Source organism: Chenopodium album, chromosome 2 (genome assembly GCF_948465745.1).
Source record: "Chenopodium album chromosome 2, dcCheAlbu1.1, whole genome shotgun sequence".
Classification (NCBI taxonomy): Eukaryota; Viridiplantae; Streptophyta; class Magnoliopsida; order Caryophyllales; family Amaranthaceae; genus Chenopodium; species Chenopodium album.
Window position 1 is genome coordinate 40,637,032 of NC_137835.1, and position 27,789 is coordinate 40,664,820.

Genomic DNA, 27,789 nt, shown 5'->3' on the forward strand with positions numbered 1-27,789 from the left:
GCTTTTACTTTTTTTAAAAGGTAAAAATTGCAGTAACCGGTTGGAGCAAGTAGCCACCGATTTTTTTTACCTACAGTGAAGGTTTCATTACCTTCTTTGCAACTACTGAAACTTCAATACCTTGTTTGCAACTTTTGCCAAACATCAATACCTTCCTTTCTCTATTCACTCCGACTTAAACTTTTTTCTTTTAAATAGAAATCTACAATAGTACAATGTAATTAGTTCTATAGTAATATGTAATGTTAGAATTTTAAATTTTTTAGGAATTGTTTGTATGATCGACCCCGTTCACTCCACCTTATTTTTGTTGAATTGAATTTATTTTTATTGAACTAAATTTATTTTTGCTGAACATAACTTATTTTTAATAAATTGAAATTATTTTTGTTGAACAGAAATTATTTTTTATTGATTTTTTTTTATTATATTTCTTCTTTAAATTTACTGATTTTTATTGAATTAAAATTATTTTTACCGATCTGAAATTAATTTTAATGAATTGAAATTATTCACTTAATATTTTTTTTATAGTGTAGTGTACGAGACCTAAGTGTAGTTAGAGTATGTATTTTAATTTTATTAATGTTTTTTTTTTTTGTAATTCCGATTTTTTTTTTTTTTTTTTTTTTTTTTTTTTTTTTTTTTAAAAAAAAAAAGAAAAGGCGTACACTATTTTATCTTACCCGCGTTTATCAACAACATCGGCAAGCTTCCGGCCCATAAACTCCAACTCCCCCAAACTCCACAACTTCCCACACCACCATTCTTGTAACTCATTTCCATCACTCCATTACATTTGTGCTTGTGTTCTCCTTTAAAATCCACATGAGCTATTCAAATCTCTAGAATTCTTGCCGCAGGAAAGAGGATGATGGCGGTTCGTGCTGTGAATGGCTGCGCTATCATTCGGCCATCTGCTTGTTCTTCCCCTTCTCTCTCTTCTTTGTTTTGTTGTTTTCATCAATTACGACCTCAGACTCGCTCTAAATTAGGGTTCATTTCGTCTAATTTCCGTTTCAAGCTTCAATTCAATGGTTATGACGGAAAATTTGGGGTTTTTGCGGTTCATAGTTTGGTCGATAGTGTATTGGAGGAGCTTCAGGAAAGGCGTAGGACAAGACGAATTCGAGCTTCGAACAGGTAGTATGTTTGTATTTCATTATTATTTATATTCGCAAAATTTTTTGTTTTTGCTTAAAAATTTGGAGAATTTGAATAAGATATTGTGAGATAAGTTTCTGCTGCTTGGAGTTTTGGTGGAATTTGTTTTATTTTTATTTTTTATTTTTAAATTGAATTTATTGGTTGTTCTACCTGAATCAGGTTTATCCTTTGATGATATTTGATTTGTTTAGTTAGTTGCTTACTGTTATGTTGTGCTAGCGGTGTTGATATGGAACGAATGGATGAAATTACATGGAATTGGTAAGCCAACATTTTGAGTTAAAGATCGTCATCAAAGAAATTGGGGGATGCAAAATTTATCAAGAATTGAGTTACTTTGATAGTTTGATTGATGGCATTGTTTCAGGATTGATTTGAGTGGTTGGGAGCAACTTGAAGTGAAACGATGTAACTTACCGAACCATGGGTGAATTTGTTTACTAGCTCGGTTCCATTTGGATTTATATGCCGTGTCTAGTTGTAGAGGTGGTGTCTGAGTAGTATTGTAGTATATCTGTTAGATAAGGGAAGAGACGACCTATCCCAGTGTTGAGGGATGCAGTTGTGAGTAGTGGATTTAGTGAACCTTCAGACGGTTGAAAGAGAGGTTTTTTTGTGTCTGTTTGAGAGTTGAGAAGTTTATTAGCATCTGTTTAGTGGTTCCTGTTTGTTAGCGTTCGTAGATTTGGACTATGGAATTATGGATGGCAAAAATTGCCATGCTTTTTATTTATCTGTCATGATAAGTTTATAATCTGCCAATTTTGCCGGTAAGGAAGATTATCCCGAAGGCTTATACAGGGAAGTTCTGTTAAGATGACAAAAAGTTAGATTTTTTTTTTCTAAATATATATTCCGGTTTCCGAAAGCTCAACTCGCTTATTGTAGACTTTTGATTTTGAAAACTTTGTAAAAAGTGAGTGGATGATGTGTTATCCAATTCCTCCTTTAGAAGATCAACCAGTATGATCATCAATATTTATCTCACAATCATCAAGGGATGTATTGTTTTTAGTTTTTACCACTATCATGCTCTTCATCATATTCTAGCTATTCAGCGTCTTCATCATCTTCAATGACTAATCTCATATATTCATGTAAAAGGTTAGCCATAGTATTATTCCGTGTTATAGTTGAAGTATTAAACTCCTATACTGGCTCTCTTGGTTTTAAAAGGCGTGAGGCGCACCAAGGCGCAAAAGGTCCCTGGAGCCTAGGCTCAGGCGCGCACCTTTCGTAGTCAAGGCGCACCTTAAGACCCTAAAACCATCCAAAATGATTTCTAGACTAATATTGTACTTAAAGCAACATATCACATCTATTATAAATGCATAAAGGGAAGCGTAATTTGACAAAAATCATCGCTAACTCATTAAAACGCAAAAGTATTAGAGAAGTACTTAGAGACTAGTTAGAGTAAGACATAATTAGCATAGTTTAATTAAAAGAGAGAAAGAAAAGAAAACATAGGGTAGTGGATGGTCTCAAAGCACTAAAGAGTCTCTAAATCAACATCAAAGTCTTCAACATCTTCATTATCCGCATCTTCACCAATGTCCTCCTCCCACTCATCATCATCATCATCCTCATCATCATCCATCACCATTGGTCCCTTCCCTTTATTCCCTCTAGATGATGATGGAGCATTGTTTCTAACCCTTGATGCCCCTCTAGTAGCATAGGAAGGCTCATTAGCCCCGGTGGCTTTACTAACCGCACTCCATGTCAAGTCATCACCTTCAAACACAAGTTCTTCCTCCAAGTTTTCATCCATTTTCCCAAGTAGCCACTCATTACTTTCATCATTATCATCCAAAAGAATGGGGTCAATGGTGTTTCGCCTCTCATATCGGCGTTGCAAAGCTCGATTATATTTGACATAGACCATGTCATTTAAACGAGATTGTGCCAAACGATTTCTTTTCTTGGTATGGAGCTGCGAAAAAAATAAATTTTTACTTTATTAGTCAAAGGTTGTTATGAGCTATAAACATTATAATACTAAGGGTAAAACTTAAAGTGTACATACATATTGAAAAACTCCCGTTAGTGTACATACATGTGAACAAATATACATAATGGCGCACCTATAATATTTCACTCTAACGGTAGCATATTTGTTCACACCTATAATATTTCGTTTTGAGTGACAGTTAATGATCTCTTGCACAATTATTATTTACTCATTTAGCAATTATCAAAGAAAAGGTCTAGCTCCCTACTGATTAGGTGCTTCTCTTTGGAGGTTGGTTTTAACGAGCAGTGGAGAGCTTCTTAAAGACAAGCTTGAAAAGCAGGGACTTCGAGGCGGTTTGCTGTTAGAGTTTAAAAAGGATTCCGAAAGGGTTTTGCTAGCAGTTGCTCAGAAACCTGATGGGAAGAAGAACTGGATGGTGTCAGATCAGGTTCATATACATGAAGAATATATTAAAAACTTAAAATTCTGAGCATATATCATTTTTTTGCTTCAAAAGCAAGAAAATTTATTGTATACTTGTTTTTCAGGGTGAATTGATTTATCCTTCCTTTATTATTGGTTCTTCACTCATTTCCCCCTAATTTCAAGCAGAATGGTACATCGTGCTCTATAAAACCACAGCAGATAACTTATGTTGTTCCTGGTGTTGAGAATTTTGACCATACCCAAATTTCAGAGTTTATGCAGAAAGCTCAGGATAACTTGGTTAGTCTGGTCCTGTAGTGAATTACCTTGAGTACAGTGTGCTTATTTTTTTGGACCTAAAAAACTAATTGATCAAATGTATTAATTTATGTAGGATTCATCTCTGCTTGAGCTTGCCTGGGCTGAGCTGCTTGAGAAGAATAAGTCAGTGACTCCAGAGGAGTTGGCAGAGGTACTACATATCTTTGCTTCATAGAATCATAGTTCTGATTTATAGTTGATGTTGACTATGTGAGCTCATTATACAGATGATTTATGGAATTGCTGAACCACTTGAGAGTTATTGTGCTCATCTCTTGCTGTCAAAGGATGAAATCTACTTCTCTGTGCTGGAGAGTAAAGGTTATTGCTCTGTTTACACTCCTCGGTCTACTGATCAGGTAAACCATCTGATTCATCCTTTTTGCTCTAGATATTCTGTATTTTTCTTAGGTTGTTTAGCCTTTTTCCCTCTTGTATACTTCTCCTGTGAGTCTAGCTTGGCTCTATAAAATATTATTTTCTCATAATCATTTGGACTGGAAGTGGTACAATTGATGAGCATAGCATTGATTTATATTTGAGCTCTATATAATATACCGTACACTCTTTGAGATTTAAATTTATTTTCTTTATACATGCTGTTTGTGCTGGTGCATGATACTGGCTGGGGTTTTTCACCTTATTGAGGTTACTGCTGATTTTTGTACCTTCTATATTGTTTGACTACCTTTTTAAACTTCTCATTGTCATGGATCATTGGATTGCAAGTAGTCTTTGATGTGAGGGAACAAACTCACCCCCTTAAGGCTGTGTTTATATCATCTTATTTTTGCTTATTTGATGATCTGGACTCGTAGGAAGATTGGGAATCTTCAGAGAGAACACCCTAGGTGCAGAGCTGACTGATGAGTCATTAGCCATTTTTTTAAGGTTAAACTTGCATGTGACACCTTTGCATGAACTTTGCAATGCCTTGTAATCTTATTACGAAATTTGTACTTGCAGCTTGATGATGCACTTACTACACTCTCTATTTGACCATACTTTTACTACACTCTCTATTTGACCATACTTTTACTACACTCTCTATTTGACCATACTTTTACTACACTCTCTATTTGCAAAATATATTTCCTCAATATGCACTGCTTTCTGTCCGTCTGTCTATATTGGTTTGTTTTTGATGGTTACTAGATGGAATATTATCTCATGAAATTCTAGGTTGAGGAACTTATGAGGAGGAAACTTGCCAAGGAGACTGGTGAAAAGGAATTTCAGGAGTTCATAGACTTATTATATTCTGCCAAAGCAAGATCTATGGATGCGAAGCTTCCTAGGTCCTCGTGGAAATCAGAGGACAGAATTTGTGATCGTATTGAGGCTCTAGCTGCTTATGCAGTTGAATCATTCTGCAGTGATACCCAGAAGAGAACAGCTGGGACGGTAATTATTCTACTTGAGAACAGCTAAATTCCACAATCCCTTGCAACTGTCAGAGCTTATTGATTATAATAAATATGTTCTGTCTGACCTAAGTACCTAATTAAACAGTCCAATTTTTGTTTTAAGTTGTCCTAATATAGATTTGTCTTTTGTAAGAGGAAGTAAAATTTCAACCTATTTGAAAAAGTGATTACAATAGGTATATTTCTGAAGAGAAGTTCACTTTTTGCTGTCATTAATTGCTTGTGATCATGGACCAAGATTTTATCTGGAACTTCTTTAGTTGATATATTCATGTGCTCTTACTCTTCTAAACATCTTGTTCTTAGTTGTACTTCCTTTACACAATATATAACCTTTCCTCTCCGTTTAGATATTATGAAATGCTGATATAACAAAATCTGTCATTCATAATCTACTGCATATACTTTTCTCCCTCATAAAGCTAATCTAGAGGATTGGTGCTATCAAACAAGATATGTAGCCATATATCCTATCTGACTTATTTAACTATATTCAAAGTTTGACAAGCAAGAATGGAAGGACTGCTTTATTGCGGCAGAGTGGTTATTCTTTTGGCATTTATATGCAGTCTGTACTCGATAAACAAAACATGTATTCTATGCCATGTCTAATGCTAGTAAACATCTCTTTTCAGATTCTTACAGCCATGGGGTTGGCGAAAACACCGTCATCAGCATTAAATCTTCTCATAGATATTGGTTATTTTCCAGTACATGTTAATCTTGATCTGTTGAAGCTGAACATTCGCACCAATCACCCAGAAGAAATTGTGTTGGCTGCTGAAGATTTGCTGTCAGAATCTCGTGATATTGATGAGGTAATTTTTTATGATCGTCTCCTAAAGAGGTCAAATAATGTATTTACGCCCAAAAAGGTTAATTAAAGTATTTAGGTAGTAGCTTTGAGTGACGATTTCTAAGGGAGTTGTTTCACTTCTTGCTGGCTTATTTAGGAGAGGAGAGGTGCTGGTTATTCTTTTATTTTTTTATTTTTATTTTTTTAAAATTTTTAATTTTAATTTTTTTTAATATTTTTTTTTTATGTATTTTAAATCTGTTTCCAGTGTGCTCTATGACTTACTCGACCACATTGCTTTCAGATTCGAAGGAAAGACCTTACTCATTTGAAGGTCTACGCCATTGATGTAGACGAGGCTGATGAGGTAATTGTAATTCGAATATGATAGAATCATCTCCATCTTACACTCCATCTGACACACACACACACACACACACACACAGACAGACAATGAATTTGAAGAAAGAATGACTTGCCAGAACAAAGCACAGGTTCTGCAATGTCTTGCTTTTGACGGTGAGAACTTGTTGGCGGCGGCCTCTGAACTGTGATCGAGATGGGAGAGAGACAGAGTATTGTAATGTTCCCGTTCACAAAATGGTTTCATTACTCTGGCATTTTGATGCTGAAACGAACACAATGCATTTCGAAACATGTCACAAATCTCAGATCTGGATATTTTAATTAGAAGAGTGTCTCGATTGCTAGGTGGTTACTTCTGAAATGTTTTACTTGCCAATTGTTGGCGTTATGAAGTGCAAACCTTGAACCATGAAGTCAGCAATGTTTCCCTACTACATAGCTACCCTATTTCCTTCAGCTCACCCAAATTTTTAAGTAAATGGGAGTGTGGTTAGACTAACTTTGTTTATGATATTCATCAACTTGTGATTACATTATTATTAATCTGTCTTCTTTTTGCTCATTCGGTCATTCCTCAAATCCCAATCAGTTCTATCAATCCCTTTATATATATATATATATATATACCCTTCACAAATTTTTCTCGGTTTAAAGATCCTGCTTGTTGAATAGGTACTGGGACTCTCAAGATTCTGTCAGCTGAAAAGCTATACATTTTTCCTGCAAGTGCATCTACAATTTCTTGTGTTTATGAAATTATGATACTTATTGAAGTCAGCATTCTCTTGATGTTGGATAAACTTTTCTTTGTCTCTGCTTCCACAAGTAATGGTGCTCCATCCGTTTTCTCAATTACATTAGTTGCTTGCTGTAGTACAGTAGGAGGACTCTAACAGAAGTCTTCTACAGCACCTTCCCTTCATCATTTTGCTTATCAATCTGTTGGGTCGCTTCTCTTATGGAGTTGTTTTTCACTATAGGTTGTGGGTCTATACCTCACTATATCTTGCTTAGCCACAATCATATATTGAATTGATTCATGAAGCTCTGTAGTGGCTAGTGACATTTGTTTACAAGCAAATAAAGTTTGAATTCATGGTAGCTTATTATTCTACCGACAAACGGACTTCCAGAGTACTTGCAGTTTGACTGAACGTGTTATTGCTCTAAACCCCTAACAACTCGTAGGAAGATTGGGAATCTTCAGAGAGAACACCCTAGGTGCAGAGCTGACTGATGAGTCATTAGCCATTTTTTGAAGGCTAAACTTGCATGTGACACCTTTGCATGAACTTTGCAATGCCTTGTAATCTTATTACGAAATTTGTACTTGCAGCTTGATGATGCACTTAGTGCGGCAAGATTGCAAGATGGACGGATCAAAGTGTGGATACATGTGGCAGATCCAACCTGCTTGGTTCGACCTGGAAGCAATCTTGACAAGTAATTCCATGCACCCATTTGACATATCCATTGATACTGTTCTACTTGCTCTTTCCTCCTCCATATATTACTTTATCTTTTAAATGTTAATGTCTTTCTTAACTTTGTTTAATTTATTGAGACCTGCAGAGAGGCCATGAGCAGAGGAACTACTATATTTCTTCCTACAGCTACTTATCCTATGTTTCCAGAGAGGCTTGCAATGGAAGGAATGAGCTTAAAACAAGGGACCAAGTGCAATGCCATGACAGTATCGGTTGTTCTACATTCTGATGGCAGGTAACCATTTTGTTGATTGGTTGATGCACATCTCTTTCTATCTGGTTGCCCACTTTTCTCATCTGGGTTAGAAATATGGACAAGTCTGTTCCATGTGACTCTACATGAATCACAACTGTAATCCCCGGTTTGACTTCATTCATTTATTTTGAATAACATTGGTGCATGAAGATATGTTGTGATAATTTTTTGGGTTTGTTTAATTATTTGCAGAATACAGCTATCTTCTGATACTATGTTATCTCAACATTAGGAATTCAGGACACCCATCTACCACTCAAGCACTAACTTCATAGGGAGGCATATGAGCTAAGGGTTATGAATTTCTTTTATTATACCTATGAACATGGTCCCCATAAACAAAAAATAAACCGGCTATCCAGACTAGCAAATCTACAACTACATCACCTAGAAGTCCTGGACTGACAGTTTTAGAAAATGAAATCTCAAACTAAACAAATTATCTTAGTGCTTGTTTGGTTTACTTGGAAATAAATTCCTGTAGGAAGTTACATTTCATGGGAAATTACTTTACATTTGCAATTAACCTGGGGTGGGTTGGTGGGTAGGTTGGTGATTTATTTCCTATGTTTTGTGGGAAGTTCCCCATTCTCATGATTTTCTACATCCCCCATTCACTTTTTGTTGATAACCAAATAGCTACTCCATTTGCAATTCCAATGAATTTCTGTTTCCTACACTTTAATGTTCACCAAACAAGTATTAAGACATTTACTATCCAAGATAAAGTTTTCAGTGCCACTTTGGTGAACCATATTAGAACCCTAAAAAAAGGAAGCCTTTGTTTCCGCCTTCACCAGTTCTTAACTGTCAATAATATATTTATATGCTGCAATAGCCGCTTCACCAGAATTTTTTTTCTGATAATCACCCCCAAGCCACTGGCTGCTCACCTTAAACTGAAAAGTACCCTGCTTGGTGGTGGTGGGGGAGCTGCCATGAGCCAATTGCAGTGTCGCAAGCTGCATCACTGTCCTCTAGGATAATCTATTCGGTTGATTATGCAGCTACTATGTGCCTCCTAATTTGGAGCAAACAAAATGTATTATGCCAGCATCATAACACTCTCTGCACAAAGGACAAATTAGTCAATAGCAAAGTGCCAGAAGATTTTTACCAGAACCTTACTCAATTGTGCTTCTTCCCAAGCTTGGCCAGCAAAGGGACAAATTCTAACTGGATGAATATCAAACCTCAAAAGCACATTGATGACTCTTGCCACAATTAGCATCAGTACTAGAAAGATGGTTGTTTATGTTACCTCTTGCATAGAATGATCCTTTGCATAGCTGACAAACATTCACTTTCAAGGATACTTTTGTATTCCTAATTTCATATCTTTGAAGCTGTCATTATCTGAGCTAGAAATGCTTTCAGTATTCGTTAACTGTTATAATGGTATCAGGTTTTCACCGAATACTGTCTATCCTTTGCAAAATGTATGCCAAGCAACCATCAACTAAAGGTGTAAGGCTTATGCTACCTCTATGTGATTATTCTTGTAATTTTTACTGCCTAAGCAACAAATGTTTGGATATAGTATAAATGGGCAACATGTGGTTTTGTTCTGTCCTGTTCAGAAAACAACCTATTCTAAAGGCACTTGGTTACACAAGTGGCACCAGAAGAATGAGTGCACCACTTGCTGCTAATGTGTTGTGGGATGAACTTCAAGCTTCATTTAAAGTGATGTTGTCTTGCATAGTGCGTACATGAGAATACTCAATGCCTGTCTTGCGTAGTGCATACATGATGGGCATATTATGATGTTTGGCTCCTTTCTACTGCAGCATCACTGAGCATTCTGTAGAGAACACCATTATAAGACCTACCTACATGCTCACGTATGAAAGTGCATCAGAGCTCCTACATTTGAATCTTGAAGAGGAGCCTGAATTAAAGATTCTATCTGAGGCTGCAGCTCTACGTTTGCATTGGCGAAGACAGCAGGTTAGATATAACTTTCACAATATATATATTTCTTGTAAAAGTCGTAATGGCTGCTAGCTGCTAATTTCATCTTACCATGTTTGTATACCCCAATATAGTGACTCTTTGTATTTCTTGTGCCATCAAATATCTGTCCAATTTCCTTTTATAGCAACATTTTATGACAAGACTAAGGTCTCTCATCCAAAACTCCTCTACCAGCCTTTCTTTAAAAAAAATTTCCCTACTAGTTCATTCACATATTTTGTGAAGACTATATTTGTGGACCTGTATAGTTACCACAATAGATGCCGTGTGGGAATTTTTTTGACATAAAAAACTGGTTACATCTTTGTATTCTGTATTATATTTAAAGCTTGTATTTCTCAATTACAGTGTAGTAATATTTTCTGGGTTTCTTCATGTTGTATTTGGCGTACTTCACTTTGCAATTTTTTTGTTGTTTATTTAGCTGTATTTTTCACCTGAATATCTGTTCTTTTGAAGTCTTGATATATGACAAATTTTGTAATCTGCAATCACAATTCTCTTTGGGTGAGCCTTAAAAATCTTATTGGCACACATATGCATCTCTTCAGTTTTACCCGTGCAAAATGCATGGGATATATAAGAAAAAATATATTTAAAATATGGAAAGTTGATTTTTGATGTTGTAATTTAGACTTGAGCTGTAATGGACGATTTTGTTGAACCCTAATTAGCTCTGTTGTACTGAGTATTAATAGTTGTATTAATAATGTGCTGACACTTGCTTGCTATGCTGAAATATGATATTCTATGCGTTGCTTAGAAGCTCAAAAAACAGGATCTAACTCTTTTATGTCGGTGGTCACGCAATGTTATTATGGGGTTTACTTTTTCAAAGTTATAGAGGTTACCCGTTCAGTATTATAGGGGTTACTCGTGTTACTTGGTTGGTGTCATATGGGTTAGCGTCTTGCTCTAGGGGTTACATACTTTGTTTTGTTGCAAGTAGTTATTCGCTAAGGCTAGTTGCACAAAAACGTGTTCTACATTTTTTTTTGTTTTTGATGATTAAAGAAATGGAAAATGTTTGGAGGGTAGTCCCTATAAAAATGCATATAATTGAAGGGTTGGGGATTTAGAGTACTATAGTGAATTGTTGATAAAAAAACTGTGTACTCGTGCTAATGCATGACATATATTATACTATTGTACCAAAGTGAAATGTTAGTAGTAGTCGCGAAAAAAAAAAAAGAAAAAGAAAAACCAAAAGGAAATAGTGAATGGTTAGTTATTGATTTTTTTTTTAAAAATGACAAATAAAAACAAAAATTAAGTAGTGGGAATGGGTAGTTATTTTGCTTTAATAAAAAAAAAAAAAAAAAAAAAAAAAACCAAACTAAATGCATGAGAGTTGAGCATTTGGGTTTTGGAGCACTCTCATCAAAACGACTCTGTAATTATAATATAGATTATTTGTTGTGGCTTGATGTCTATTTGAATTTCCAAACTTTGTTGGATCACTTTCTCTTTCAGGGTGCCGTTGACACCTCAATGATAGAAGCACGTGTCAAAGTGGCTAATCCTGATGATCCAGAACCACAAATCAATCTGTATGTAGAGAATCAAGCTGATCCTGCAATGCGCCTGGTTTCGGAGATGATGATTCTTTGTGGAGAAGTCGTTGCTACATTTGGATCTTGTAACAACATTCCTTTACCTTATAGAGGACAGCCTCAGTCAAATATAGATGTATCTACATTTTCTCATCTTCCTGAGGGACCAGTTCGGAGTGCTGCCTTAGTTAAAACAATGCGTGCTGCTGAATATGATTTTAGGAAGCCAATACGCCATGGTGTTTTAGGAGTTCCTGGCTATGTTCAGTTTACATCTCCTATACGAAGATATATGGATCTTCTTGCCCATTATCAGGTTTGTTCTTCCCTTGATGTTGATTACACTGGATAAACGTTTTAATAGTCATACATATTCCACTGTGTTGTTTATTATCCATTTTGTCTAGTCTGAGATTAGCTACTGCTTATTTTTCTCACTTTTCAGTTGTAATAGTTCCAAATAATTCCTGTTGAGTGAAAGTTCTCTCCCATGTTTAAATGTGCAATATTGAAGCAATTGAGTGGTGATCATATCCCGGTGGTCATCCTGTAAAATTAAGTCATTCTGATAATTATTGGTTCATAAAACGTTTATTTTTGTAATTTTTATCTTTCCTTTGATGTAGCAAGTCATGTATGCTGGTTTAATATAAATTTCTCCTTTGGTGACAGCTAATAAAAAAGCCTAGTAAAGACACCGGAAAAACATCAAGTTAACTAAACTTGTTTTGACTTAGGAGAGCTGATAAAATGCCTGTATTAGTGTAGGAATAATTCGTTCCCTTTCTTTGTGCATATATGAGCATTTGAAAGGAAATCTAGTGAATCAAGGTTAAAGCATGTACCACTAGCATCTTCCTCTTTAATGCTCCAGGCATCTTGGTAAAAGCGATGTAGCAGCAGGGGTCATTCTGCATTTGTTTTCCTTAAAATGCATATGCTGTTTGTAACTATGTATGCGAGAAACACCTGATGCTCAAATTTTATTACTTATCATATTTCATATGGAAGTCTAAGGCTTCAAAAAGATAAAAGGTCTGTTGCTCAATTTGGCATATATTGGATGAATCCAGCATTGATGACAGATTCCAACCTAAGAGACATAATTAAAGAGCCTTTCTCCCAGTGTTTGTGTGCTCTATTGTGATAACAAGACTGGCAATCACTTGTTTTTTCTGGACTAGATTGGTTAGGAACTTGGGACTCTTTAATTCAAAGAGGTAAGTGTTAGGTGATGGTGAATGGCGTTCTCACGAAGTGGATTTCTTTGTCATGGGGGTTATGGAAGGGGATCTTATGTCACTTTTTTTATTCACTGCAGTTGATATGTTCGAAGGTTTAAGTTTGGGTCTTAGGGTGGTGACAAAAGTTTAGGTATACCTTCTAATAAGTAGATGATATTGTTGTCTTAGTTGCTGATCTTCGTAATTTAAATATGCTAAAAAAAAGAAAGCTCTTGAGTAGCCTGCTACTTTAGTGTGGGCAGAGTTTGCTCCATAGTTACTTAAGTGGGCCTCTTGAAGGCAGTTTATGCATAGGGAACTGTATGTGTTTGAAAACTTTATGGAGAGTTGTGAATGGCTTCAGAATTTTTTTATTGTCGAGTTGGAGGGATTACTGATTAGGCCACGGCAATAAGTTACATATAGATTGATGCAATAGTATCTATTAAAAGTGGGCCTCACATGATTTTACACACTTAAAATGGGGTTGAGAGATTGTTAGGATGTTAATTAAATAGGCCATGGCCTTTAAGTAAGGGAAATAGTACAACTTTCATCCAAAAAAGTTTCCAACTGTAGTGTATTGCAAGTATAGTGACATTTTCATTTTAAGGAAGCATTGCAAGTGTTAAAAACGGAAGAAGTATCTTTTTAGCCTTTTCTTCACTTTTTGGTCCAGATATTTATAAATCGTTTGGTTTTTTTTGGGCCTGTTTTCATTTCCTATGCAGACAGCATAATGTTACATGCTAATACTAATAAACAAGATTCACTATTATCTATATGACACTTCCAAAGTTTTTGGTTTGGAAAGTAGTGTTGCATTTCTTTCTTGTTCAGGTTTTAAGTATATATTGCGTATTAGAGAGAATATTGCTCAAATGAGAGTTGTTTATTCCACCATCAAAACATCTGTTAATCTAGCATTGATCAACGAAGCAAGTACACAGATGTATAAACAACCTCTTGTGTTCATTTCACCTATATGAAGGGCTAATCTATAAAAGTTAACTGAAGAGAACAAGTGAGAGTCGTTTGTTCCACCATTAAAAATTGTTGATCCATCAACCAAGCTAGTATATATATAGTTGCCCCTCATTAATTTTCGTATTCGTCCTTTTGTAGAACAGATGATGGCTTCTGTATTATGGCTGATACATTAGATCAGGACCGACCAAACTTATACATGCTCTGTTCATAAAAATTGTGCTCTCTAGTCATGAATCTGATTTACTATCTACCACGGGGTGTCATTTTGTTTATTTAAAACATTTGTCAATTTCATGACATCTATGTTCAACTACGGTCTCCATGCTGTTGAAGTTGTTTTATTGTTGCTTTTAAATTTTGATTAGCCTTATGTTTCCTCATGCCTTCAAAGAAAAATAGACTCTATAGACGTTCTTGTTCCGTAACATTAGTACTGGGTTGATTGCCTTTCAGGTAAAGTCTTTTATTAGGGGTGATGCCCCTCCATTTTCAGCAGGTCAGCTAGAAGGGATAGCATCAATAGTTAATATGCAGCATAGAGTTGCAAGAAAGCTTTTCAGTAGTAGTCTCCGGTATTGGGTACTAGAATATTTAAGAAGGCAGCCAAAGGAAAGAAAATTCCGAGCTTTGATTCTCAGATTCATTAAGGACCGCATCGCAGCCTTGATTTTGGTGGAGGTACAATTTTTTTTTTTTTTTTTTTTGAACGTGCTTGCACTGTTGTGTTATACTCCCTCCAATCTTATTTGTTCTTCCCATTTGGAATTAGAGAGTAAATTAAGAAACATGGATCTTAACGAGAGAAAACATGTAAAATAATAGGATTCTGTTATTAATTTATTAATTTGTGGGTTTTTTTTTTGGTTTTACATTGAATAGTTTTACTTCTCAATTTAGCTGATTAAATTATATCATAAATGGATTGTTTTGTACAACATTTTAACGAATTTTATGATGAAAAAATATTATATTTTATAAGATGTTTTCTAAAAAAACTTATAATCTATTTTATACATGTGGAGTATTAAAAGTCCTATTATTTTTCATTTTTTATCCTATAAATCTATTTTAAATTCCCTTATAGATTTATACATATATACTCCATCCGTTTTTAAAAACTTCACTATCTTTTTTCGCCCGTTTTTTAAATATTTGCTCCATGTCCCTATTTGGAAATCTTGTACAATATTTAATTCATCTCTCTCACTTTGTGGACCCAACATGAATCATATTTTATTAATTTCATATTTTCTCTCCTCTAATTCTCTCATCTACTTTTGCTATTTACAATTTTTTATTCTTCCCCTTACCCCACTACCTCCATATTTTATTACTTTTTTCAATTTCTCCTAAAACTCCGCGCATAGAGAAATGGAGCAAGTATTTAAAAACGGAGGGAGTAGAATTTTAGAAGTCTTATTAGAAATAAAACTCAAAAGTAAATTATTTTATCTTTAATTTACTAATCTAATGTTATGGTGTCGTATTAATGTTTTTTTTTTTTTTGGTACGTAGTGCGACATTTCGCCTATGTGGCTCAACACTTGGCGAAATGTCGCACAACACTTGGCGAAAAGTTGAAACACAAGTAATGTTGTCTCATGGCTTGACTAGAAGTATAGCATTATATATTAATTGTATGATAATTGAGGCTTTTGAGGTCTTGATTATATATATTTATTAAGTGCTCAAACTATATTGTATCTAAGGTTGTATAGAGTGCGGTGTAGACAGCACCAAACCGCATTTTTGTGGTTTGGTGCGGTTTGCTATTTCAAAATTGCGGTGCGGTTTTTGTAAAGGACCAAATCGCGGTTTGTGGTTTGGCGTTGTTTTCAAAAAAATTTAAATCGAATTGAAGTGCGTTTGCAGTTTTAATATTATATTTGTATTTAAAAAATATAAAAGAACTAGACTAAGTGAGCTAATCTTTGACTATTAGCTAATTAAAGGTAAAAAAAAGAGTTTAATATTTGAATTATAAATAATTAGTAATTACTAAATAAGATAAAAGTTTTGTTTCAAAAAAAAAAAAAAATTATAATTAAAAAAAATATGGTTAAACCGCACCGCACCAAACTGCATTTTGCGGCGCAATTTGGTTAGAAGTGCAATTTGGTGTTATTTTTCATATTTGCATCACTTGTTATTGTTCGGTGTTAATTTTTTATTTTTTTATTTTTGCATCACTTTATATTTCTTAAATTTATACCATATTTAATCATCTCTCTCTCTTCCCTAAAGCGTCACTCAAAATATTTTATCGTTTCTCTTTCATGGTCCCTAATTAAATGGTTAAAAAAACTACTTTCTCTCACATGCTCTGATTCACGATCCCCATTGTACTTTTATTATACTCTTTCCGTCCTTTTATTACAAGCCTATATCTCATTTTGCACGGCAATTAAGAAAGTTAAATATTCCTTAAAACTAATAATTTGGCATATAAATGTGGGGTTAGAGAGAGATAAAGAGAAAGAAAAAGTGGTTGGGAATTAATGTTAAAGTACAAAAAAGAAAAAGAAAAAGGATGACAAATCATCAAAAAGAGAATAATATTGTAAAAAAGTACAACATATAAATAGAAATTGACACTTAATTTCGATGACCCAAAAAAGGAATACAGACATGTAATAAAAGGATGGAGGGAGTAAAAATTTAATTAGTCACTTGTCCTTTCCCAATATATTGTAAGAGCAAATAAACTCTTTTAAAGCTCCATGCATCATCAAGTGATGTAAAAGAAAAGTTAAAAAAAAATGGAGGAGAGTTTATAACATTTAGCAGTTTTTGTTAGCAACTTGAATTGTTACTCTGAATAAAAACAAGGAATCCACTTCAATACGACTAAGAGAATGGTGCATTCTATAACCATCTTTGGCATATGAATCCTACAAAAACTTATTTTTAACCAATATCTAACTCTTCAAGTATGCAATATTTCTTGTGTGCGTATATATATTACCATGACACACTCAACTATGCATTATAGTTATCACTGTGTAACATTTTACTTAATAACTTGATTCTGTTTAGTATAAGGTTGTAACTTGGGTGATAATATATTTCTGTGTAATTTTGCATGTTATGACAGGTTGTAAATCAAAGTTTGATAATAGTTAAAAGATTTCTGTATAAATTTGCATGTTATGCCATCAGTTAGTGCATCTTGAACCTAAGAATGTATTTCTTTCACAAATGTTCTTTAACACTAATTTACCTTTTCTTAATATAGCTACTTTCCATCAATTACCCGTGATTACCATCCAAACAAGAAAAAAACCCCTTTCAAATATTAAAATCCCTACCAAGAAATATAGCTACTTCTTTTTCCACCAAACACCCAATGATAACCATCCAAACAAGAAAAAAACTATAAATTCTTGTAAAGGAATTACATCAAGATATTGGGGTCTAGTTATTTTATTCGCAGCTCATTTTGTACTGGATAGAAGACCCCTGCCTTTCTTAAGATGTCTCAATTTTTTGATTATCTTTTCTTCTCCGGAAAGCAGTTAGCTGTGGTTTATAACTTGTATCATCTCCTTTTTTTTCTTCCTCCCCTCCCAAAGAAGGGTTAGGTTGCATTTTGTGCTAGTCTTCCATGCAGGATGTAGGTTAAGTTTATACATTTGGACTTCTTTGGATGACTAAACCTTTATTTAATTTAGTGCGAGTGTCTGCACACTCACGGCGCGTGCGCTTGTGCATGCATTTAATATGCTTAACTTAATCGGTGATTAAGTTTCTGCTAATTGGGTTGGGTTGGATTGCAGGTTGGGCTTCAAGCTTCTGCATGGGTCTTAGTGGGATCTCAACTTCTCAAGTTGGAGATGAAATTGAAGTTCAGGTAGAAGTAGCTCATCCAAGAGATGATACATTGTCACTCAAGCATGTTCCTGAATAATATTGATCTGATGTCACGGAAGGTGCTGATGTCTATAAACCATATGTAAGGATGTGAATTAGAAAATACACTTCCTCACCAATGTGCAAGTAAGATGGCTTTCTAGAGTTGGCTAGCTGATGATGCCTGTTTGTGACTCAGTGCTCAACAAACTATTCGGGGCTATTTCATTGCCTATTCAAAATTGACTCTTTAACTAATTTTGTTACTAAAAGATGAGAGTACTGGTGAAATGAATTGGGTGATGGCTTGCTCTGATTAACTTGAACTCGCCAGGGCCAACTAAGTCCTCATAGAAGCTCAGTTCTAGCAGCTGGCTTGGATTTTCGTGTGTTTTGATGAATGATAAGCAAAGAGTACTTAGGTGATTCGTCATTCGGAATTGCCTTCTCATACTACATTGTCATGGATCTGATGTATAGGTTGTATTTAGTGGAATCTAGGATGCATTTAGGCATTTTTTCTACTGCCTATTGTATATGTTAAATTTTTGTATTGCCCCCTCTTTTGCAGAGTCTACTTGGGTCAGATTGAACCATTCACATCACACTGATTATGCCTTGCTCAACAATTAGTTGAAATAGTATGTATCAGCTGATGTTAAAGTTTCCTGTATCAGTTGTTTGGACCAGCTGATTGAATCAGTGATTTGTACTAAAATTACTTCGTATTATGTAAAAGTAGCTGATGACAAAAATGTCAATAAGCTTTGCAGAGTAATTGATACAATATTGCAGAAATGGCCTTTATAGGTACAACTTGAGGCTAGGTAAAGTAGGGGTTTTTTCTTTCCTTTTTTTTTTTTTTTTTTGGAACAAAGGTGAAGTTGTATTTTGACAAATTTATTTCTCAGGGGGTTGGTTGGTCAAACCTTAATACTGATAAATATATAAAACCTAGATAAAGCCCGTGCAATGTACGGTTTATTTGTATTTTTTAAAATAAATATTTGTTGTATTTATGTGATACTCTCTCTGTCCTCAAATGATAGTCCTTTATGGACAAATTCTAGTCCAAAAATGTTCACACCATTTGTTTTTTCCAACAATCATTTATATTAATTTTTTTTTACCAAAATTCCCTTCAATTTGTAACAATATTTGTGTAAATTTAAATTTTCTATGTTAATTTTGTTTTTTCAGGTACTTTTATTACTTTTGGTCTCTATTTTTTTGCATACTCAATGTCAATTTACTTTTTCAATGTAAAATAATGTCCATAAGGGACTATAGACATGGGACGGAGGGTGTAAACTTTGTTATTTTATTTGTTTTACGTAATACTCCGTATATCATTTATATTTGTATTTTAAAATAAATTGTGAATTTCTTGTCGTTCGTTGTATATTTAGATAAAATTATTTCTAATATCAAAAGACAAAATCTTGTATTTAATTAATTAAAATTTTTAAATCTCATTTGCCAATTTTGCATATGTGATATTAGAATTATTTATTTTAAAATAATATATAAATCTATTATCTAATTGGTTGTAAGCAAGTGAGGGTACAGTACACTAATAAACACTCCCTTTGTTTTTAAGCTCTTAGTCCACCTTTCAATTACAAATTCTTTAAATGGACTTGGTTCACACTAATTTATTGTGGACCACTAACATTAAAGAAACTATGGTTGTTTTACTAATAAAAAAAAAAGTCACTATAATAAAAAAAAAAAAAATTCACTATGTTGAAATAAAAGTCATTTTGATAATATATAGGCTATAAGAGGTTAATTTTTTAAATGAAATATTTTATATACTGGTCAATATGAATAATAAAGGTCACTATATTAAAATTAGGGTCACAACGTCGTACTTCAATTTCATAATAATATTAAACGTTATACAAGTTTTAATAAAGGTTACTATGTTAAAATTAAGGTTACTATGTTAAAAATAAGGGTCACTATATTCAATATAATGTTAGTTGCTTGTGTGTAAACCTCGGGTCCACAATAATATTATTGTGGACCAGGTCCACGCAAGTCTTTATGCTTTTCAATTTCGGCCGTTTTTAAATTGTTGCTCTATTTCCTTTTTTTTTGGAATTAAATACTTGCTCACTTTTTAATTTCTGCCGTTTTAAAATACTTGCTCTATTTCTTTATTTGAAAAGCTTTTGCAATATTAAATTTATTTCTCTTACCTAGTGGATCTAATATAAATCATATTTTAATAAATTTTTTTATATTCTTTCTCCTCCAATTCTCTAAACTACTTTTGCTTTTTACAATTTTTATTCTTCCACCTAGCTACTCTATTATTTTCATATTTTATTATATTATCCAATTTCTCTTAAAAATCCACGCATGGAGAAATGGAGCAAGTATTTGATAACGGAGGAAGAACAAGGTATAAAACTTACCCAAAACAGAAACATGTCAATTCAAAATAAACTTTTTTTTTTAATTTTTTTTTTTTGAAATCAATTCAAAATAAACTTCCTAAAAGGAATGGGTGTCAATTAAAATAAATAGAGGTAATTATATACTCTATTTGTCCCATAATATAGTTTCTATTGTCTTTTGTTTCATGGTATTTAAGAAATTGGGAGAAAAAGTTTCCTTTGTCCCATAATATAGTTTTTATTGTGTTTTTTTTATGGTATTTAAAATTGGGGAAAAGTGGAAATTAATAGTGAAAAAAAGTTAGACAAAAGTACAAGACAAAGTGTATAATTTAAGGGGAAAAAGAGGATGTATATCAGAAGAGCTTGTTCCTTACTTGGTTTATATGGTTTCGCCGCAACAAATGGATTTTTGAAAACGCCTGGGATGCTGATGAAGCTGTTATCCTTCGCCATAGCAGGCTTGTGCTTGACTTTGAGGAGTATACCGAAAAGATCTATGGGGGTACTACTCCTCCCTCAGAGCCTGCTGGCAGAACGGTGTGGTTACCTCCCCCCTTGATGCCGTGAAAATTAATGTTGATGTTTCCATATCTGAAGATGGTTGGGTGGGGCTTGGTGTTATAGCTCGAGACAGCAATGGGCAGGTGATGTTTACTGCCGTCAGCAGGGCCAAAGCTCGTTGGGAGCCTCTGGTTGCAGAGAGCAAGGCTGCGCTCTTTGGGCTTAAAAAAGCAAGGGAGTTAGGCTACATGGATGTCATCTTGGAAGCTGACTCTTTGCAGCTTGTTTCAAAAATCAAGAAGCATTCTTTTGCCTTTGCTATTGTTGATGGTATTTTGGAGGATATTGTTGCGGTTAGTTCGAATTTTACTTCCATTATTTGGTCCCATGTAAAGCGTGAGGGTAATTTTGTTGCCCATCACCTAGCTAGGTTAGTGCCGTTTGGTCATGAGCAATTGTGGGAGTTCCTCGTTCCGGATGAGGTTCACCCGTATGTACTTTTGGACAATCTTTCATTGAGTTAATGCACTAACCGTTTTCTTCAAAAAAAAAAAAAAAAAAAAAGTGAAAAGTGCAATTTTGGACAAAAGTTAGATAGGGTAAGTGGAAAAAGTACAATGCAAGTGGATAAGTTAAGGGGCAAATTAGGAAGTTCAATGAATAAAGTTAAAAAATTGAGGGTATAATGGTCGTTACATACTGCCCAAAAAATGGAAACAGGAACAATATTTTGAGTCTCCAAAATAGAAAAGCATGAACTGTATTTTGAGACTGAGGGAGTACTAGATTTGAGCAAAAGGCTAGTCAGGGACTCAGAGTAAGGGCAATAGGGGTTTGCCAATCTTCTAATGTGCTTACAACATCACAAAAAAGCCGAGACAAAATGCTACTAAACGTTGGATTATTAGGTAATCTAAGCCTTATTTGTTTTATTTCATATCTATAAGCTAAAGTTCAATTTTATTTTATTTATTTATTTGTTTGTTTGTTTTTTTTTTTTTTAATTTTTAAGTTATTTATTTATTGATTTGCAAAGGGCAGACAATATCAACAGTATGTTAAGTCTTGTTTGTGGTAAGTTTATAGTATTGTACTTGTAGACACCTAAAAATGTCTCCCCAAAACAAAACCCGATGATGAACCTTTCATTGCCATTATTGGTCGGGTTGAGTATGTAATCTTGGAGTGCTTAAATCAATATTCAATCCCAATACATTTCATAAACCAACCCAATTCCTAGCACATTTCCCCAAATTATAACTTATTTTCCTCTTTTCGTGCCTTTAACCCCACAATAATTCATTTTGTGTCCTTTAAAATCATTCATTTCATGTCTGTAGGGAATATTTCAAGCATTACCCCAAACTTGAACTCCACTGTGATCATACACTTAAGCATGGTGGCGTTTAAAGGGAAGGAAGCTAGAGCAAAAGAGTCGTAAACAGGTTTTAGGAACTTGTAAACCGTTCATAGGGTGAAGGTTACACCCCTTAACGATCCATGAGATCGTTAACTTCAATAGGTCTGGAACCTTGACTGGAAGTTCGGGGATGAAGGTACAAATCCAATATGAAAAAGAAAGAACCTGCCCTAATAATAGGCCTCTACTTTATTCTTCTCGTATTCATGTGCGCTTTCTGACTAACATGCAATCGATAGGTTTACCCTAAACCTGTTTAATCTATGTTGGTTGAATATTAATGTACAAATAAATCTATTATTGGCGATCACTTGAATCATAATCAAATTAACCCTAAACAAGATTACTAATTATCTTATTAAGGGTGATTACAAGTACCAATTCCCTTTAAACATGCATAAAAGGTGTGATCATGCAATAATAATAGACATAAGCAACACAATAATAATCATAATAATAATAATTAAAATAATCATGTTAAAGCATAATATAATAGCAAGGTCCTAGGAATGATACTAACAAGATTAATTTACAAACCCTAGCATGTCACTAAACATCAAATATCAAAGCTTTAGCCCTAACATGATACTAACATGCTATTAAGAAAGACAAATAGGAAGCATTCTTTTAATCATACTTGATATTAGGAATCTTTAGTTGTTACCCTAAACATGATACTAGAAATCAATAAAACATCCTACCATGATACTAGGAATCAAAATAAAAATCTAAACATGATTTCTATATCATAATATCAATAAAGAAATTCAAGCACTTACTTGGATGCCTCGTATCTCTTTCTAATAACAAAATACATACGTTAGTAACTTCAAGAGAAATAATAAAATTAAATAATTAAATTAAATAATTGAAATAGATATTTGAGAAAGTTTAGACTAGATTTGGGACCAAACCCTCAGAAATGTCAAACCTTTCACGTCTAGGGCGAAGGCAACTTCGAACTTGGCTAGGTGTGTCTAGTGCTAATGTATGAGGAATTGTGTTTGTAAAAGGCTAGTTTTGAAAGAGAGAGAGAATCAAGAAATTCTTGATGAGAGTTGATGATTAAAAACGAAAGTCTAAAGACGCTATTTATAGTGAAAATAGTCCAGAATAGATAAAAAAGAATCGGAATTTCAAGAGGAATAAAACACGACGCTGGCGCCGCAATTGTCTCTGTCGCCGCGCGACAGGGCTTGTCGCTAGGCGACAGCCTGGCGTGCGGCGCTGCAGACAATTTTCCACACGTTTTTCTATTTTTTTGATAAAATTAAGCGTAAAAGTCCGTACAAGGGGACAAATCGTCATTTCATTTAAAACACTTCTTTTATTCCAAAAAAAACTCATAAAACTTAATTATCAATCCTATCACATTAGGATTCAAAAGAACCTTCTAGAAGACTATAATCAATCCTAATTGCATTAGGAATGATAATTCATAATAGGCCCTCCTCTAGATCATTGGGCCGCATCATATAAAGATCAAACCGGGCCCAATTTAGCAATTTGGCCATAACTTCTTGTAGGCGTCGCTCGAAGTGCGCCTACGTAAAAAGCATGTTGTGAATATGCTTGGCACTCATAGGAAGTGGGAATTGACATAACACGATTAGGGACAAGGAAAGTAGGGAGCCGCCAACAAGTTTTTAAGGAACTTGTAAACCGTTCACGGATCGTAAAAGGCAACCACAATAAAGGGACAACGAAGGCAACAACGATTGACCCGTGAAGGTTACACCCCATTCATAATCCATGACATTACTAACTCCATATGGTTCGGAACCACGAAAGGAGGATCGGGGATGATGGTACGAAGTGAGTCATGGAGTCACATTCGCCCGTATTGGCCTCTACTCGATTCTTATAGTGAAAAGTGATTCCTGCGATCTCAAAGGCATACAAACAAAAATTCAATTTGCTCCAAACTATTATTATGCTAAATTGGTTGAATATTAATGAAACATATAATTCTAAAATATTTGTGATCACTTTATTAAAAAACAAGATTAAAAAGGATCCTAAACCGGTTGTCCAAATTATCTTATTAGGCATGATTTTCAATTACATATTCCCTTTAAATATGCAATATGGTGATCATAAAAATAATAGAATAAACATCAATATTGGAAGTAATTTAACAATAATAATGTGAGTCAAATCAAATATAAAATAACCTAATCATGATACTAGCCATATAAAAATAAAATAAGAGTAATTAAATTAATGAATTACTCACATTCCGCACGTTCCTTTAAATTGCTTCATCATGAATAAACTGTTAGTAACTTCAATTAAAATATAAATCAAATTGAAAAAATTAAACTAAATAAAAATTAGAGTTGATTTAGTCCAAACCCTCAGTTAATTCTACCTTTTCACACCTTGGTTTTAAGTATAGAACTTTGGGTTAAGTATACACTCCTTAGAGTGCTTAAAGGAAGGAATAATGAAAAAATGGGGAGGCTAGTGTTTAGGCTAAAGAGGGAGAAGAGAATAAATTTGTGATCAAGCTTGTTGATGATTGAAAAAGAGGAGATATGACCTCTATTTATAGGGAAAAAAGAGGGGTCGAATCAAGAAAAGATAAGAATTCGAATCGGATAAAACCCTTGCGATAGACGGCAGTTTTTTCCGTTTTTGTTTTTATCATATCTTTTGATCCAGAAATCGGAATAAGATAAATAAGATATTTTTGGAAATATATTGAAGTCTAATTTCTAACCCAATTTTAATCAGATTAAAATATTTTGTAGAAGTAAAGATATGGCAGAAATAGTGGGACGGTGTCAGTTTTGGATAGAGTTTTTTTATTTAATTCATATCTTTTTCGTTATAGCTCGGAATTGATATTATAATATATCATTGGAAAGATAATTTCAAGGTCTATCCAACCATATAAAATTTGGATAAAAAATATGAACGTCTTTCAATTCGGATATAAATAGGATTTTAAAAAAAAGGAGTTTTATTCAATTTCAAACTATTTAATCTTATCTTTTTAAAAAGGATAATTAAGATCTTTTAGAAACTTATAGAAGCTTCCAATTAATCCTAATTGGTTTAGGAATGGGATTCAATAATTTGGACCCTCCACATGATCATTGGGTCGTAGGTAAGGTGGGCTTAGGTTTGGTTTGGGCTTGGTTTAATATTTTGGCAATAACTTATTTTTTATAACTCGGATTTGGGCTTATAATATATCGTTGGAAAGCTCTTTTCAACCCCATCCAAATATTCAATCATTGGACCCAGATTATGGACCAAAATAAACTAGATCAAACGTTTTTATAAAAAGGACACGAAATGAATGATTTTAAAGGACACGAAATGAATTATTTTGGGTTTAAAGGCACGAAAAGAGGAAAATAAGTTATGGTTTGGGGAAATGGGCTAGGAATTGGGTTGGTTTATGAAATGGAAATATGGATTTAAGCACTCCAAAAATTAAATACTCAACCCGACCAATAATGGCGGTAAAAGGTTGTTCATCATCAGTTTTGGTTTTGGGAAGACGTTTTTAGGTGTCTACAGAAGCCCCCACTTTGACTGAGTTTGTAGAAACGTTAGTTTCGAAAACGATAGTCAAAGTAGTCGATAGGGACGGAGAATGATTTAAGACGTTCTGCGATCCTAAATCATTCTGTATACGCCGATACCTGCAGAAAAATGTTAGTTCTACTGATAAAAGAGTAAAGGGATAGAATACGTACCTGGCACCAGTGTATTGGTGACAAATGAGTTTGGTAGCTTCCTATGCTTGAAGGAATCCACCGGATGACGTATGTTGAAACGCTTTCCATGCTTGAGGAAAGCCGACAGATGAGTTTGGTAACTTTCTATGCCTGAAGAAACCTACCGGATGACACTTTCCATGCTTGAGGAAAGTCGACGTATGAATTTGGTGTCATTCTATGCTTGAAGAATTCCACCGATAATGCCTTCCATGCTTGAGGAAAGCTGACTACTTGGCGATTTTCTATACTTGAAGAAAAATCCACCGATAACGCTTTCCATGCTTGAGGAAAGCCGATTTGGCGGTTTTCTATACTTGAAGAAAAATCCACCGATAACGCTTTCCATGCTTGAGGAAAGCCGACTTGGCGGTTTTCTATGCTTGAAGAAATCCACCGAATAATACTTTCCATGCTTGAGGAAAGTCGACAGATGATGAGATTGCAGATCTCTGTGTATCGAGAACCTTGCGTCATGAAATGATTGTGGTTCGATTTTCCCCGAACGTGGGATGTAGATGGTCCGCTTGTCCCCGGACGTGGGCTGTAGATGGTCCGCTTGTCCCCGGACGTAGGTTGTAGTTAGTTCGCTTGTCCCCGAACGTGGGCTGTAAATGGTTCGCTTGTCCCCGAACGTGGGCTATAGATGGTCCGCTTGTCCCCGGACGTGGGCTGTAGATGGTCCGCTTGTCCCCGAACGTGGGCTGTAGATGGTCCGCTTGTCCCCGGACGTAGGCTGTAGTTGGTTCGCTTGTCCCCGAACGTGGGCTGTAAATGATTCGCTTGTCCCCGAACGTGGGCTATAGATGGTCCGCTTGTCCCCGGACGTGGGCTGTAGATGGTCCGCTTGTCCCCGAACGTGGGCTGTAGATGGTCCGCTTATCCCCGGACGTGGGCTGTAGATGAGACCTGCAAAAATAAATTTGCCAATGGACTCGTATATATTGTGATTGACTTGACCACTGACTTGACCAAGTTTGACTTGATGAGACATGACATGTGTATGACTTGTGTGTGTGTGTGTGTGTGTGTGTGTGTGTGTGTATGTGTGTGTGCAGACACAAGCAAATTAAACGAAGATGCAAAAGCAAAAATTTTCCGTCAATTTTTGTCATGAGACGAGTGGAAGGTACTGACTTTCTCCCGAAAAAGAAAGACGTGAAAAATGAAGTTTTGTTTTTGAACTTCCCTCGATAAAAATTTTGAAAAAGTTTTTGAACTTCCCCAAAAGAAAATAATGAAAAAGGGAGGAAGTTTTGAACTTCCTCCTTAAGCAAGACGAAATGAATCGTATGGATTGAATTGCTTGTCTTGAAAATAATGTATGCATGATGAATGTTCTTAGGCTAGGAGGCTAAGGACAATTACATCATGTGACACGATAGATGAATGAACTTAGGTCATGGAGCTAAGCATCATATATGGTGTAAAGAAGCGATCTTGAACGTCACTTAGGTCTAGAAGCTAAGCACATATATAGATGAAGTGATTATGAACGTTGCTTAGGTCAAGGAGCTAAGAACGATATGCTTTGTATTATTACAAATCATTGATATAGAAATGTTACTAAGCACATTATGCGATGCATGAAACAATGAACATTGCTCAGGTCAGGAAGCTAAGCAAGTATACAACGTTTCTTCTAATGAATGTTATCTTGAAAGATGATGAAGCATGCGCGGTAGGGAAACAAGATTTCATGATAAAGGGCTCTTAAAGGGAAGGATGATTGATATGGATATGGATATGGATGTGTGAGTGAAGTGTGTGAATGTGATACTAAGGCTGGCTGCAAGGGTTATGGCGATGGAAAGAGATGTGAGAAGAGTCAAAGATGATGACTCTTTAGGCTAGGTAGGCTAAATGATGTGGGCTCAAGCCCCCAAGTCTAGCTCTAAATGGGTAAGGGTAAGCATTGGATATTCTTTGACACG

At 34.7% G+C, this 27,789-nt stretch overlaps 1 pseudogene across 1 annotated transcript; it reads left to right on the top strand.

The window, feature by feature from the left end:
• The first annotated feature begins 704 nt into the window (after positions 1–704).
• On the top strand, positions 705–18,814 carry LOC145598362 (ribonuclease II, chloroplastic/mitochondrial-like; annotated as a pseudogene). Its single transcript, XR_014103542.1, has 14 exons — positions 705–1,143; positions 3,431–3,572; positions 3,737–3,850; positions 3,945–4,022; positions 4,099–4,230; positions 5,054–5,275; positions 5,934–6,116; positions 6,399–6,461; positions 7,797–7,903; positions 8,033–8,182; positions 9,994–10,153; positions 11,654–12,049; positions 14,400–14,624; positions 17,723–18,814. The product of XR_014103542.1 is annotated as a ribonuclease II, chloroplastic/mitochondrial-like (transcript).
• The last annotated feature ends 8,975 nt before the right edge of the window (positions 18,815–27,789 follow it).